This window comes from Uranotaenia lowii, chromosome 2 (genome assembly GCF_029784155.1).
Source record: "Uranotaenia lowii strain MFRU-FL chromosome 2, ASM2978415v1, whole genome shotgun sequence".
NCBI lineage: Eukaryota > Metazoa > Arthropoda > Insecta > Diptera > Culicidae > Uranotaenia > Uranotaenia lowii.
In genome coordinates this window covers 10,478,556-10,493,853 of record NC_073692.1, presented here as the reverse complement: position 1 = coordinate 10,493,853, position 15,298 = coordinate 10,478,556, and positions in this window count along the sequence as shown.

Here is a 15,298-nt window from a genome sequence, read left to right as displayed (position 1 = left end):
ATTCGAAGCTGAAGGATCGATCTCTTCAAGATCAATCTGCACAATTTTTTTTTAAAGAGGGGCAAGTAAATAGCAATAAAACAACAGGAAAGTTCATAACTTTGATTAATTAAAATAAAATTAAGATACATTTTGTGATAATGGAGGCATGGGAAAAATTTCATCATAGAATTTCTAAATTCATCCTATATAGGCACCTACATTTTGTAAATCGGCCCAGAAAACTGACAGGAGAACATTTCATCTCATTCGGATTTGATTAAGGGCTGTCTCGAAGCGCTTAAAGGTTCGGATTTTGGAGGTGGTTTTAAAAAGGAAATCGGAAAAAATCGAAATTTTAATGTTAATACCCAATAGCTTTAACATGCTTAAATCGTCAAAATTAAGGTGTTATCACGTAAAAAAAATATTTTTATGCAGTTTTACGAAATATAAACCACATAAAAACCAGTTCTTCACTAATATTTTTAAAAATTTTGTTTCCTTTGGTTGACATCTTCTGAACATGTTTTTGCCAAAGCTTAAGGATAATATTCTTTTTAACCCTCTGATGTTCAACCCCGCCATTAGACGAGCTAAAAAAAATAGTCATTAAACCAAAGCTAATCATTAGTTTTTATTGTTTTTCAGTAGAATGAATCAAAATATGTTAATTTAATAAACCATCCTAATGGAAACTGTTTTACAAGCAGTTGTCGAAAGCTGCAGCTATTAGAAGCTTGAAAACATGAAAAAAATGGAAATGTACCTATTTTTTTAAGTTGTCAATTTGGAAATCTCGAAAACCCCTTTTTTCATGTGTTTCTTTTATCTCAAAAAAATGATTGGTAGTTAGGTCAAAGAATAACCGCCATTCTGGGATGATTTTTTGAGAAAAAAAAATCCAAAGTTTGGTAGGAGAGATGAAAAATGGCGTCTTAAGGCGGGATTGGGAAACAACGACAACGATTCGAAAATATATGTTTAATATTTACTATTCACCTAAGTTGAAATATCTCAGTATTTGTATTAAGTACAATTTCAACAAAAATGATATTAAACATAGCTATGGCTCAAGCCTTAAATTCACATAATTAAAGAAGAAAAAAATGGTTCAAGCTTGTTAAAACTACAACCGAAAAAGTACTGAAAGCATTTTTTAAACTGTCAGACATTTTTCCTCATCTATAAAGTTTTTCGTAGAGCAGAAGTTGTATGTTATTCAAAAACTTAGTTTCTGTGAATTTCTCAGCGATATAAATTGGGTTTTGGAGGGTTAAAATGCAATCTTCGGATGAAATGTTATTCATAGTAAAAAAAACGTATTCAAAACAATTCGGATGAAAGAGACCAAAGTTTAAAAAATGGTTTTTCATGTTTCTCCAGAACAAAATGTCTCAAAATATCATTATAACTTCAGGTTTCAGGATCAATTGAAGCCTGCAAGGAGAAAGATTTCACATGAGAGAAATTTTTTTAACGAAGTTTTGTGATATAACTACATATAAACATATTTTATTATTATTATCAGAAAAAATATCGAAACGACATCGACCTGTCATGTCAAAGCAAACTAAACGCCGCGGTCATTAGTCATTCCGGTCGCTCCGATCCCGATGTCTTAATTTCGTGTGCGATTTCTAATCGCTTTACTAGGAACAAAACAAACAACAAACAAACTAACCGTTCCATTAGGCTCCGAGACACACTGACTGACTGGCGACTGCTGTCACCGAAATCAAGGTATCTCAATCTGGAGGATTTCGGACAAAACCAGTTGACAACGACCGGGACAAATGCCCAAAAATATGTGAATAGGTAGGTATCTTCGATTCCGGTTAACGGCTGGAAAACGGAAAACGATAGAGAAAAAAAATATGAGTGAAAGCCATCCGTTTGGTACGAATATATCTTCATAGTATCTATACGAGTCGTCTACGGGGCCAGATATTGGGCCAGCTTGGTCCGCAATCGATTTATCCCCATAATCCACTGGGCCCCTCACAGTTATGTATGTGTGTTGAAGGTAGGTACATATAAAGCTGCGCCACCCCGTCAATCCGGCCAAACTTCTGGCCAAGTCAAGGGCAGTTCAACCCAGTCAAGTCCCCCGAGTGGTGGCCAAAAGAAAGACCAAACCCATCAGAGAGCTTAATCCCAATCAAGCCTGTCAACCTCAATTCCCAAAAGTCCATTCGGGCAGATTTTCTTTTTTTTCGGTTTTTTTTGGTGGTACGACTCGCTTTTTCACTCTCTGATCGATGGTGATCCAATAAGTGACTGCCGGTGGCGCATTTTTCATTCGTTTCCGGTTTGTGTAAATGTGTGGGTGTGGAATGAGTGTGTGAGAGAATACGAGTGGGTTTTGTATTCGATTTCAATTACCACGATATTTACCACGCTTTTTCGTTCCCGGAGAAAACATGGCTGAAGGGATTCATTACTGCCCAATTTTCGATTCGGAATTTATCGATAAACGACTCGACAATTGGTAACGTTTCACCAGAAAGCTCATTACGCACTTTTGTGACTAACGAATATTTGTCATCGAATGCTATTCGTTCGCTGTAACGTTTAAACTAAGCTAGTCATCGTAAGTACCTACTAGTCAATCGAAGCCCAGGTGCCTTCCAGATTTTCAAAATTCCAGAACCAAGTAAGCCTCGACAATGATTTAAGAACGCTTTGATTGGTTTGAGCATGCCATGCAGGTGATTCAAAAAGCCCACAGACTGCTGCCACCCACGAAAGTCTGCTGCCATTGAGCAAGAATCGAAATTGACACAGTGTGGTTTTTCTGTGCTATTGATTCACTTCCAATCGAAGCAGGCTGGACTGACCGAAGCAAAAATCCGAGCACGTGTGAAAGCAAATTGAGACAACGGACGGGAAAAAATCACATTGTTGGCACATGGACAGGACCTAGCCAGGTTAAGGCAAGCTCGAATTCGAAAACTGGCGAAGGCTTGGAAATTGAAATAATATTTATTTTTCATATTATTCCAGAAATTTGTTAGTTCACAAGCGATTACCGGTTGTTTTTTCTACTCCTTTTATCAAGGAATGGTCACAGTTGAAGGGAAAAAAGACTGGTGGAGGGACCGTAATATCCGTAGGGTATGAATAATTGAATCGGGGGAGAAAAAATCCAAAAGGACCAGTAATTTCGTCGATGACATCGATGTTCACGGGAATGATGTGGCAGTTTGTGACACACAGTTTCAGGAAATGGTTAACGTACTTACTTCTGGAACTGGTTGTCCTGGAATCAGTTGATGACTGATTTTCAACCATTTTTGAGTTCCGCAAAACAGAGATGCCATTCACTGGAAACAGCTGGTCAGGTTTTCAACATAGAAAACCGATTTTTTTTTTTTAAATTACCTTGATTTAGTAGAAAACTAATTTCAACAATGATTCGAAATTAGTCTGTAAGCTATCCCTAGCGGGAAAAACATTTTAGAATTGTTGAAAACGCAGGTTTCAGTGGTGCAATATAGTAATCTTTATTCATGTTTCGTCAGTCTAGTCATTACATTACTACACAATTCATTTGCGATTGCTATTATCGCACTCTTCACTTATCATATTCCTTATCTGGGAAAGCAATCATTTTTGAATGAGTAGATGAAAAACAACTCATTTCTGTGTGAATATTTTGAGCTATCCACTATGAATATCTGACAACCTGCTGAGCAACCACGAACTCAGTTTGAGTCGTCTCGCTTAACCTTGAGATGATGTAAACATTTTTACCGCGTTTATCATTATCACTTGTCATCAGCAATCATTGATCCATTGTTTTTGATTGCAAATTGGACACAAAACATGTGAAGAACCAAAAAAAATCGAAATTTGGTTCTGCTCGTGGCAGCAGAAGTCATCTGCTGCTGTTCCGGATGCCGGAGTAAACCGTAAGTTTCAACACCTTCCTTCAATTCGTAAATTGAGAATGCTGTACAGCTTCGCGTGCCTCACCCTTGATAACGCCTTTGTGAATGCATCAGATGGCTGATCCTCAGTACAGTTGTATCTCAATGAAAGCTGATGATACATACGTCACGTCCAGATGCTTGATCCACTGATGGGTCCGCGCCTCTTCTAGGTACTGGAAGCAAGAAATGTTGTCCTCCATCAACGTGAAAGGAGTGCTAACCACACCCAATTCACCCAGGAAGTTTGTTAACCACAAACTTTCCTTGACTGCATGACAAAGGGCTTCTATATCTTAGCTTTGGTAGACTGACCGTCTGCTGACGTTTCGTTATTCACGAAATAATATTCACCGTTAGTGGATCCGTGTTCGTGTTACCAACGCTATATCGGTCATACGTCGAAGGTATCGCAAAATACGCTTCAGGCCTTGTCAGTGGCTATCAGCCAGACAGGCCTGGTATAGGCTTAGTGCGCTAACATAACCGCTTCATATACATCCGGTCTCGATGATATCGCCAGATACTGCAAACAACCGATCAACTCGTTGGACGACTGTTCGGTGATAACCTCACCATCGTTCGGCTTCGTCCAGTGAACGTTCATGTCACGAAACCTATGGCCTAGTTTAAGTCAACCACTCCCCATACCGCGTACTTCCCCAGGGCTGTCATCCATTTGGCGAAAGCTGTCTTCCAGAAGACCCTTTTGTACGGCGCTTCAGCTCGCTGATGATTTTAGGTACCTCCTAATTAAAACCAACAGCTACGTCCGCCACGTAGCGCTTAGTAGATTCTCTGATTCGACTGCATCTCAGAGCCGGTGTTAGATTGACGGATTCTTGATCATCATTGTTAGGAAATTCTATGCTACTCTCGTAGTCACTCTCGCCTTGATCACCTACAATTACACTCTCAGTATAATTGAGATCAACAGACAAATGTGAGGCTCAGATGTGCAGACCTCGAGTGGGATCTCAACTTTCTTGACCATCTGTTCATGAACAACCTCATTTCGATTGGGCTCCAACAACAAATCTTGGTAATACTCGTTGTTCTGGGGTTTTCCTCTGAAAAAAAACCTCTTCCCGTTCTCGATGTACTTTCTGACCGAAAGTAGGTTGTCCTCCAAACCTGGGATCACAAGTACATCCAACAGTGTAATAGGAACAATTGACTTCCCAGTTATACTGCTCAAATGCATTTTTCAGTTTTGAAAATTTCTCTGCTCTTCACTGTTGCAATCTCAACCGGCTCTGGAAGATTTCGAATGTGCAGCATGTTGTTTTCTGAAACGTTCTTTTCTAGTAACCCCAGATTCTCGCGATGACTTCGAGAATCGGCACTCTTTGTAGGAATCCGCAGCAAAAAATGGTTGACTACGCTAGCGACTAACCGTTGCTCAAACAACCTCCTCCAAAGCACCCAGAACAGTTTCCAACCATCGAAACACATGCGCAACGCAACTCGAAGCACGAGAAAAATAATTAGCGTAGCTCCACATTCCGAGAGTAGCCCTCTCTACAAGCAGCTTTTTTCAACCTCCAATCCGGGCTAAGCGCGGACTTGGTCTCCCATCTCGGGTATAGCCTTCGTTGCAGGTCCGGATGGGAATTATGGCCAGAAGCACCAGGTGGACTTTATGGCGCAGGGGTACTTAGTATCATGAGTCGTCCAATTGCACCCATGGACCCAGAGAAGCATACTGGGGAGACTGGGTCGCTCGCCGTGCCTTGGAATGCAATCCGTAAAAAGGATTTACCACCTGGGTGATCAACCTCCGATCCGGGCTAATCCTCCATGTGGTAGAAATTAATATCGCTTGGTGCGAACATAGCAAGTCCATTTGAACGTCTGCTTACTCAATGTGTCCTCACCCTTTATAACTACCCTTGTACATTACCCCAAGAAGAAAAAATATCTGTAGAACAAGTATGCTCAGCGCCAGCGCTAAAGGCCACCAAGAACATTAAGGCCCCCAGGTTTGATGGAATCTTAAATATCATATTTAAAAAGCTAAACAACTAAGCCTATATATTATTAAGCTCTCTATTCAACAGGTGCTTGGAATTTCACTACTTTCCAAGCATCTGGAAGATGACCAAGGTTGTTCCTATCCTCAAATCTGGGAAGGACCATACTTTGCCTTCAAGCTATCAGCCTACTCTAGGCGCTGGGAAAACTATTCGAAAAGATAATACTTAACCGTCTGCAACAGTTTGTGGAAGGTTATAATATACTATTGCCTGAACAGTTTGGTTTTAGGCATGGCCATTCTACCACCCATCAACTGGTTTGAGTAATTAAACCATCAGAAGTAACAAGGCTGTATCAAATTCAACAGTGATGGCTTTGTCAGACGTCGAAAAGCCTTTGATAACGTCTGGCACGAAGGACTTGTGTATAAGCTCTGCTCATTCAATTTTCCAGTTATTCTTAAAAATATCTTCCATAGTTATCTTCAACAAAGGACGATCAGGGTATCGTTGAACGGCTCCCTATCAAGAACTTTTACAAGCCCGGCTGGTGTCTCGCACCTCTGCTGTATAGCCTATAAACCTCCGACATCCCCCTTTCGGTGATGGTTGCGTGCTCTTTCTGTTCGCGGACGACACAGCAATTGCCGTCAAGGGAAGAAAACCACGCGAAATGAAGAACAGGTTCTTACGGCTGATCTTAGATCGTCCATTTGATTCTAGGATATCCGAACTCCACCAAGAGGCTGACATCTCGAGTGTAGATTTAAAAATTGAAAAAAATCAAATCAAAATTTGCAACAAAACGCCAAATTTCAGAACATGCTTCTATAAGGAACTTGTATGTATGTAGTAGATTAGGTGTAAATAAGTTGTTAATAATGCCGCTGTCCGTGTCCTAGAGGATAGCGTTCAAATCTTCAAAATATTTAGAACAGAACCCAGCATCGGTGATGGTTTGGGCCGGAATCACACGTGATGGCCGTACTCCGCTGGTTTTGTCCCTGAAGGAGTGAATCAATCAAAATACATATCGGGAACTAGTTCTACAGAATGTCGTCGAACCGTGGGCACGTCGACATTTTGGTTCCAGGGATTGGGTTTTCCAACAGGACTCGGCGCCGGCTCACAAAGCGAAGAAAACCTAACTTTTGATTGCGCAATATTTTCCAGGGTTCATTTCGAGCCAGCCTGAACCCTATAGACTTCGCTGTTTGGAGTATGTTGGAGGCCGAAGTCTGATTTAAGAAACATGAAGGTGTGGAAGTCCTGAAGCAACATCTCGTGGCAGCCTGGGATAAAATACCACATACGATGCGTTCTTCAACCGTCTGCGGCGAGTGGTTAAACTCAAGTGCGATCAAGTCGAACTTTACCACCCGAATAGAACAGAACCATGGTATCACATTCATTATCCAATGAATTTAAATGTGACCATGTACTTCATGGTTAAAAGTACATCCGAGCGTTAATAATATAAGAATTTTAAACATTCCAAGTTTTTCGTGTACGGAAGATTTGATGGCTGCGGCTCGCGCGGCACTTTGTTTTTCTTTCCTGTAAACAACCGGCAGCTTTCTAGTATTTTTGAAATTAAAATATTCATTCGAAGTTTTCGAATATGGACGCAATGGTGAGTTGAAACCGAAGTTTACAAGTGACAATCAAGTTTAACCTATAATTTTTATAAATTCCAGCAAAAAAAAAACCATCACATTGCGAGTGAACGGATGCCGGGAGCGGCTACGGAATCCCGGATAGTTAGCCTCAGACCGGACCAGCGAACAATAAATAAATGTTTGTAGTGTTTTTTTTTTTAAATAAATCAAAAGTTTTAAAAAATCCGTCCGTTTTAATAATACTTAACTATGAAAATGATGACAAAACCGAAAATAAATACAAAAACCCCACCATTAGCAAAAATTTTAATTACAGCGGTTTAACAATGAAAATCATCGGGTTTTCATGGTTTTACTATGAAAAAGTGGAAGCTGCTATCACCATGAACTTCATATTTTTGAGCTTCCGGATGTATGGGAAATCGCCATTTTTTTCATGGTCACGCTGCATGACAATACCCCTTTTTCATGGTTATTTTCGTCAAAACGATTAAATGTATGGTCAAAAACTACGAATGTTAATGTGCATTCACGGTATCGTGGACGATAATAAGCATTGTGTAAACCATAAAATTTATGGTTTGTGAATATGGAATTCATGGTTTTTTCATTGTACAATTCTATTCGGGCAGTGAATTTTGAGAAAGTAATTTGTTTCAAAGAGAAATTGAATGAATTTTAAATAACAAGTTGTTGTTTTGATCAATTTATATGTTTATTTCAATGTGTGGTGAATACATGATGATGGTTACAAATGAACAAGCGTAATGCTGTCAGATGAATAAAATCTACAGGTTTTGTAATCAAAACAAGTGGAGCGTGTGGATTGAAAAAATGGTCATTCATTTGACGAATTTTGCGTAAGCAAGTTGTGTGTCATGTTTGTGAATAAAAATTGTGTGAAAACGTGAAAATTCGACATCAAGTACGACAATGGCGCAGTCAGTAGGCTCACCGAAAAAAGATCGGAAGAAAATCGCAAGAAAAAAAAGTGAATGGTTTAGTTGTCATTAAAGTGTTATGAAAATGGATGTGTTTCTGATGAAATTATCAGATGTGTGCATTTAAAAGCTATGCTTTCGATGAAAGACTCGATCGACTTGCGATGAAAATGGAGCTGCGTGAAAAAATTATTTTTTGTTCGTGAAGGTTTGGTGAAAAGTTAAGCAATGCCATAATGAATTTAAATTGAACGGTGTAAATTTAAAAAAAATATCAATCCGGTTAAAGAATTGAAAAGAAATAAGATCGAGTAATGAAGAGAATGAGAAAGAAAGAAAGAGAGAGAGAGAGAGAGAGAGAGAGAGAGAGAGAGAGAGAGAGAACGAAAAAAATGAAGTTAAATTATAGAGAGATGATAATCAATGATGGAAAACTTATTTTATATGATAACTATCAATGAGGGATTAATGAAAAGTTAAATATTTCGAATAAAAACTTGATTGATTAATGATTGAAAGACTCCATATTGCGGAGTGCATTTCACTTCACTAATTTGGAATTGATTTACTAAGCCGTCACTTAAAAGATAACGAAATTAACAATCTTGTGAAAGAACTGCATAGAAATAATAACTGGTAATAAATAGAATGAGAAAGAGAGAGAAGTAATGAGAAGGGAAAACGGAAAACAGAAAGTGTAAAAAGACTTATTATTGAAAGACAAAAAAAAAACAAAAAATAGTTTAAAAAAAAAAATTTTTTTTAAAGTCTCTCAAGTAAATCGATACATGAAAGTACATCTGATTTGGTTGATAGAAATAATTGTTAAAATTTTATTGTTACTGAACGTTTGAAATGATAGAGTAGAGGCGGGTGGTAATGTGGTGAATACATGATGATGGTTACAAATGAACAAGCGTAATGCTGTCAGATGATTTTGTAATCAAAACAAATGGAGCGTGTGGATTGAAAAAACGGTCATTCATTTGACGAATTTTGCGTAAGCAAGTTGTGTGTCATGTTTGTGAATAAAATTGTGTGAAAACGCGAAAATTTGACATCAAGTACGACACAATGTAGCACTTCAATTGCCGGACCCTGTATAGAATCAAACACATTTTCTAAGGAGTTGTTCATGTTTAAGATTTAAAATTTGAAGTATTTGACCTTTTGCCTGATTTAAATGTACCTACGAATTTGCCTTAGAAGTATAGTACTTAGTACTCGTGAGTTTAAACATTTATGTTTTTTTGAACTTCCGTTCAGGATCATTCTATATATGTGTGTCAAATCTAAATTTACGGAAGAACACTCAATATTTTCATTATTTGTTGCTCAAAGAGGTCCTGAACGGTGGGATAGGCTTTGTTCAGGAATTACTCGCGTTTTGTACAATTTTTTCTGATAATATGATGTGGAGCTTTCTTTTCAAAGGGTGTAGATGTAGAGGATTATTACTATCACAGAAAAAACTCGTCCCGGGAAAACCATCAATGTCAGTTTTAACATTGATCTTTTCAATAGAGTCGAAGTCTATTAGTAATGAACAACTAGACAAAATTTCATTTCAAATTTATTTTTATTCCCACAATAAGGGATCATCCACCGAATCAGAAAATTCTTCTTTTAAAGTGAAACCACTCGTGGTGCGATATTTGAACAAAAGTTCCAGTTATCTAGGTTGCCGATTGACGTAATTCTACTTGAAAATCACAAAAATCGAAATTATTCAATTAGCATTCAGGCTTTTGGTTTAAATTAAAAAAAAAAATGTTTTGATGCATAGAACTGTGGCATCCTAGATATGCCTCTGGCTGTGAGAGCCAGAATAGTATTAAGAGACAACCTTCTCATCACCAGCGATAGCAATCGCTTGTACAACTGATCCTCTAAGTAGCTAGGCTTCGATGATGTCAGTTGTGCACCAGTCTCGAGAGAACCCTGAAAATGGGCCCCTCGGGATTCCACAAGAACTTAATATCCAAACTTTGTCGACTGGATGTTGGCATCACTTGACGATGTGAGCAGCAGTTCACCGAAAGCCATTCATGTATGCATAGGACCAAACCGAAGCCACTAAGCTATAATTGTTCTATTATTATCCCCACCAGCGAATATCTAAGCTTTATCCACTATTCAAAAACTCCCAGCCTACTTCTACATCCTACTAGGAAAGGGACCCTTCGAATTGACCCGAGCAACAAGAGCTCAGCAGTGCTGCCACCATGACCAGGCGAGGCACTCGGCAGTGTTGGATTCGAATTGGGTGCTACATATTGAATGAGTCACATAATTGCAGATGATGTCCAGTTTCAGCTGATCCGCTTCCTTGGAAATTGTTTCTTGTATTTACGGGGAAAGAACCCTCCTCCTCTTCCTTTCCTCTAAATTGTGGCCGCAAGTTCGGTCGAAATGAAAAATTAAGCAGAACACACAAATGGTAAAGTTTTCCACCGATGAAGAGCCGAGGCTCGGATTTCTCGTGAATTGCTGAATGAAATGCCTTCATTACGGTTGAAATATTTATCTATCGTAATGAGAGGATAATTTATCCGTAATTGGATTAGTTTGCTGGGAAGAGCGAATATGTCACCAATTTCATGGCTATTGCGGGTATAAAAATTTCAACTTGAGCCGGCGTTGTTTTCTGTACCTAGTAGGTAGTTCTATTTAAAGAGGGAAAAAAATCAGTGCCCAACAAAGCAAAGCAAATTCAGTTACAGCACACAAATCTATTGATTATCGATCCGGTCAGTGTTTGGCCGGCCCAAGTCAAGGAACCCGTACATTCATCAATAAAATGTCCATAAATCATGCGAGCTGAAGGCTTCGAACCAGAGTGCGGTAAATCCGCTTACATTTGTTACGAAAAGCACCACAACCCAATCTAACGACGACCTGGGGGTTTTGCCATTTCAGGGCTCAGATTGAGCAAAATAATCCATGCTGATTCATTTTTTTTTTTTTTTTTTTCGGAAGAATGCTTTTCCCCTATTTGGACTTCGTTGAGAGGCAAAGCCGAAAGTGGCTCCGGTCATGCACTCACGGTTAAATCATGACGGCTTAGGTTTTCTATGAATTTTATGCACAAATAAACGGCTGTGGTCAACATATTTTTCTCACATTGACTTTCTTAAAACAAACTCAAAACATCAAATTCTGCATCTCGAGCTACAAAAACCTTTTAATGAGAGACTCTCTATTATTTAAAACAATATTTGCTACGAAAAACCAACAGATTTTCTTTGAAGTACGAAACGAAAAGAAATGACAAAAATGACAAAAATGACAAAAATGACAAAAATGACAAAAATGACAAAAATGATAAAAATGACAAACATGACAAACATGACAAACATGACAAAAATGACAAAAATGACAAAAATGACAAAAATGACAAAAATGACAAAAATGATAAAAATGACAAAAATGACAAAAATGACAAAAATGACATAATTGACAAAAATGACAAAAATGACAAAAATGACAAAAATGACAAAAATGACAAAAATGACAAAAATGACAAAAATGACAAAAATGACAAAAATGACAAAAATGACAAAAATGACAAAAATGACAAAAATGACAAAAATGACAAAAATGACAAAAATGACAAAAATGACAAAAATGACAAAAATGACAAAAATGACAAAAATGACAAAAATGACAAAAATGACAAAAATGACAAAAATGACAAAAATGACAAAAATGACAAAAATGACAAAAATGACAAAAATGACAAAAATGACAAAAATGACAAAAATGACAAAAATGACAAAAATGACAAAAATGACAAAAATGACAAAAATGACAAAAATGACAAAAATGACAAAAATGACAAAAATGACAAAAATGACAAAAATGACAAAAATGACAAAAATGACAAAAATGACAAAAATGACAAAAATGACAAAAATGACAAAAATGACAAAAATGACAAAAATGACAAAAATGACAAAAATGACAAAAATGACAAAAATGACAAAAATGACAAAAATGACAAAAATGACAAAAATGACAAAAATGACAAAAATGACAAAAATGACAAAAATGACAAAAATGACAAAAATGTCAAAAATGACAAAAATGATAAAAATTACAAAAATTACAAAAATTACAAAAATTACAAAAATTACAAAAATTACAAAAATTACAAAAATTACAAAAATGACAAATATGACAAAAACTAGATTTGACTCGTTTTGACTTGTTTTGAATGACGATGTTGTTTTCTAAGCAGGTCTTTTCAACTGCTCCCAGAATGCGAAGTTTAAAGTTAAAAACGCATTATCGAATTGACCCCCATTTGCAATCCAAATCGGTGCCCGAAAACTTCTACTAGATACTAGCTACGTGGTCAATTGTCGGATCACGTAATCCATAATTCATGTTTTTCCACCACACTCACACCGGAGAGCAGGATTTGAAATTCAGTGAAAACTAATTTTCCCAACAAACTTCCAATCAGGAATGAGTGAAAAAAACTCCAATTGGAAAGATTATTGTTATCTGTGTCTGCTCCTTTCCGGCTGGGTTTTTTTTCTGTTTTTGGTCTTCTGATTGCGCTCCTTGTAGTGACACCAAGAGTGAAAATGTAAATCAACTCCTCTCCCCACCGATGTTGGACATCTCGACTTCTAACCAGCAATTCATTCGTAGATGTTACTTGGAGATTTGGTCCGAGCTTTTTTCCCGATGCTCGGTTAGTTTCGTCCTTCCTGTGGTTTCTTGAATGACCACCACACGCCATCTTTGTGTTTTTCGGTAGCTCACGACGAACTTTTGGCTCAAGTGGGAGGATGACGATAAAGAAAACAGATGAGAAAGACTGAACGAAAACACAACCCAACAAATGGAAAGCGAGAAGGCAAACTTTTGCTTCCCTTAGACGGCACATGCAAAGCTCCCCATCGTTTTGTTGGCTTTCGCACGTTTTCTATTTCTGATGGGGAAATTTAAAATTTCATGGCAGCAACATCAGCAGCCAAACCAGGACGAGGCAAGCCAAGTCAGGCCAAGCTTACGTAACGCAGAGTAAGTAGGTACCTTCCTTCCATGAGGCTGGCTTCCTGTTTTCTCGCCCCATTTCCGGTTTGAAGATCTTGGTCGATGCAAAACGGAAACTGAATGGATATGTTTCTTCTCTCGATGTGTTGTAGATTCAAGTTTTTAGATAAATTTTATTCTCAGAACGACATAATAAGGGTGGATCTTCATTGAGAAGTACAGTTTCATCCAAATTACCGACCTGCCAATGATTTTAAAAATAGTTGATTTAAACAATGAGCGAAGATAGATCTATAAACTTGCAGCAAACGAAAGGAAAAGTATGCATTGGGGGGTAGATTCGAGTATTTAATTCTGCATAAAACCTTATGTGCGACCAAAAGATCGCAATCCATTTCAAATAAAGTTATAAAGTATTAGGTACTTACTCTAAAACAACCTTAAATTAAATTTACTGTCAAAAACGACAACTACGCGTTGCCTCCTAATCAGCATTAGGTTGTTGTTGGATATCAAATTTGGACAATGTTTTCTTCACTGTCTGGTGAATGTAATTCGAGTTATGAGCAGTGAACGGTCGTCAGGTTATGTAGTTTTATTGGAATCCATGTTTTTTTAATGAATTTTCATTGTGAATTTTTCAGGTGTTTGTCTCACCTTTCCGGTCAAACTGACCATCAACATATGAAGATTCCTTATATTGTTTTCTCTGATGGATTCGATCTCTTTGTTTTTTGAATGAAAGAACGAACCGATCGGTCAGCAGATTGAGAAACATCTCTAATGCGTTCGTCGCCATTGAATCAAAAAGCGTGTGAGTTTTATATTTTCCTCTCTACGGGTTTGACTTGCAAACAAAAACAACAACATGAACAGCATCGCCTCAACCGAAACTACTTCAACAAAAAAAAAAAAAAAAACACAAGGAAGCAAAGGAATCCCACAGCATCTCCAGGCAGCACATCTCAGAAGGAGATGATACAGCTCGACAAATGTTCAGATCAAATTCAGAGAAGATGTGAACGAACGAACCAAATAAGCATAATATATGGGAGTTTGTGTTGTGCTTCACACATTCTCGATAACGAGCAGTGTTTTCCTGGCTGAATGTTCACCTTTTTCCGCGTGAGGAGATGCTTTATTAATATTGTTTTTATTACTGTATTTCTCAAACTTCCCCCGCATCACTCGTTCATTTCCCCCTCGTTTCCACTTAATTCTAAATCTCATCCAATCTACTCCCTGCCATTGATGATGCTGGCTGACAGCAGTTATGGTGAAGAGACGAAGAAGTGTCGAACGAATTTCTGGAGTGATGAATAAAAATTTGAATAAACAACACAACTTACCGACTTAAGCCGAGGTTTTCTGGGAGCTAACCAGAACAACAAACGTTCCACAAATTGGTTTGGTTTTCCACGTCCCCGGCCTCGCTGATCCATTGATACACACTTTGTTTTTGGATTTTGTTGTTTTTTTGGTGTTGTATAAATCCTCACATGAAAAGACAGGTCTCTAGAAGTTTGAGGTTTTAAGTTTAGAGAAGATTGCAACTAACAGTTATTTACAACAGGGCCCCTCGACAGTAATAAATAAGAATACGAGATAAGAAGATATAAAGAATCCGTTGAGAGATCATGGTTCAGAATGGATTTATTTGAAATAAAATTTAATTTAATCAAAAAAGGCAAAACTGCGCTTTAAGCATAACACATTCAACACATTTAGCATAACATGATTCTACTGTTAAAAATACTTTCAAATAGGATTGTTTTTGGAAATTTGAAGAACTAAAAACTTTATCATCTTATCTATTTAAAACTTTTGTTCAGTTGACTTTTTTT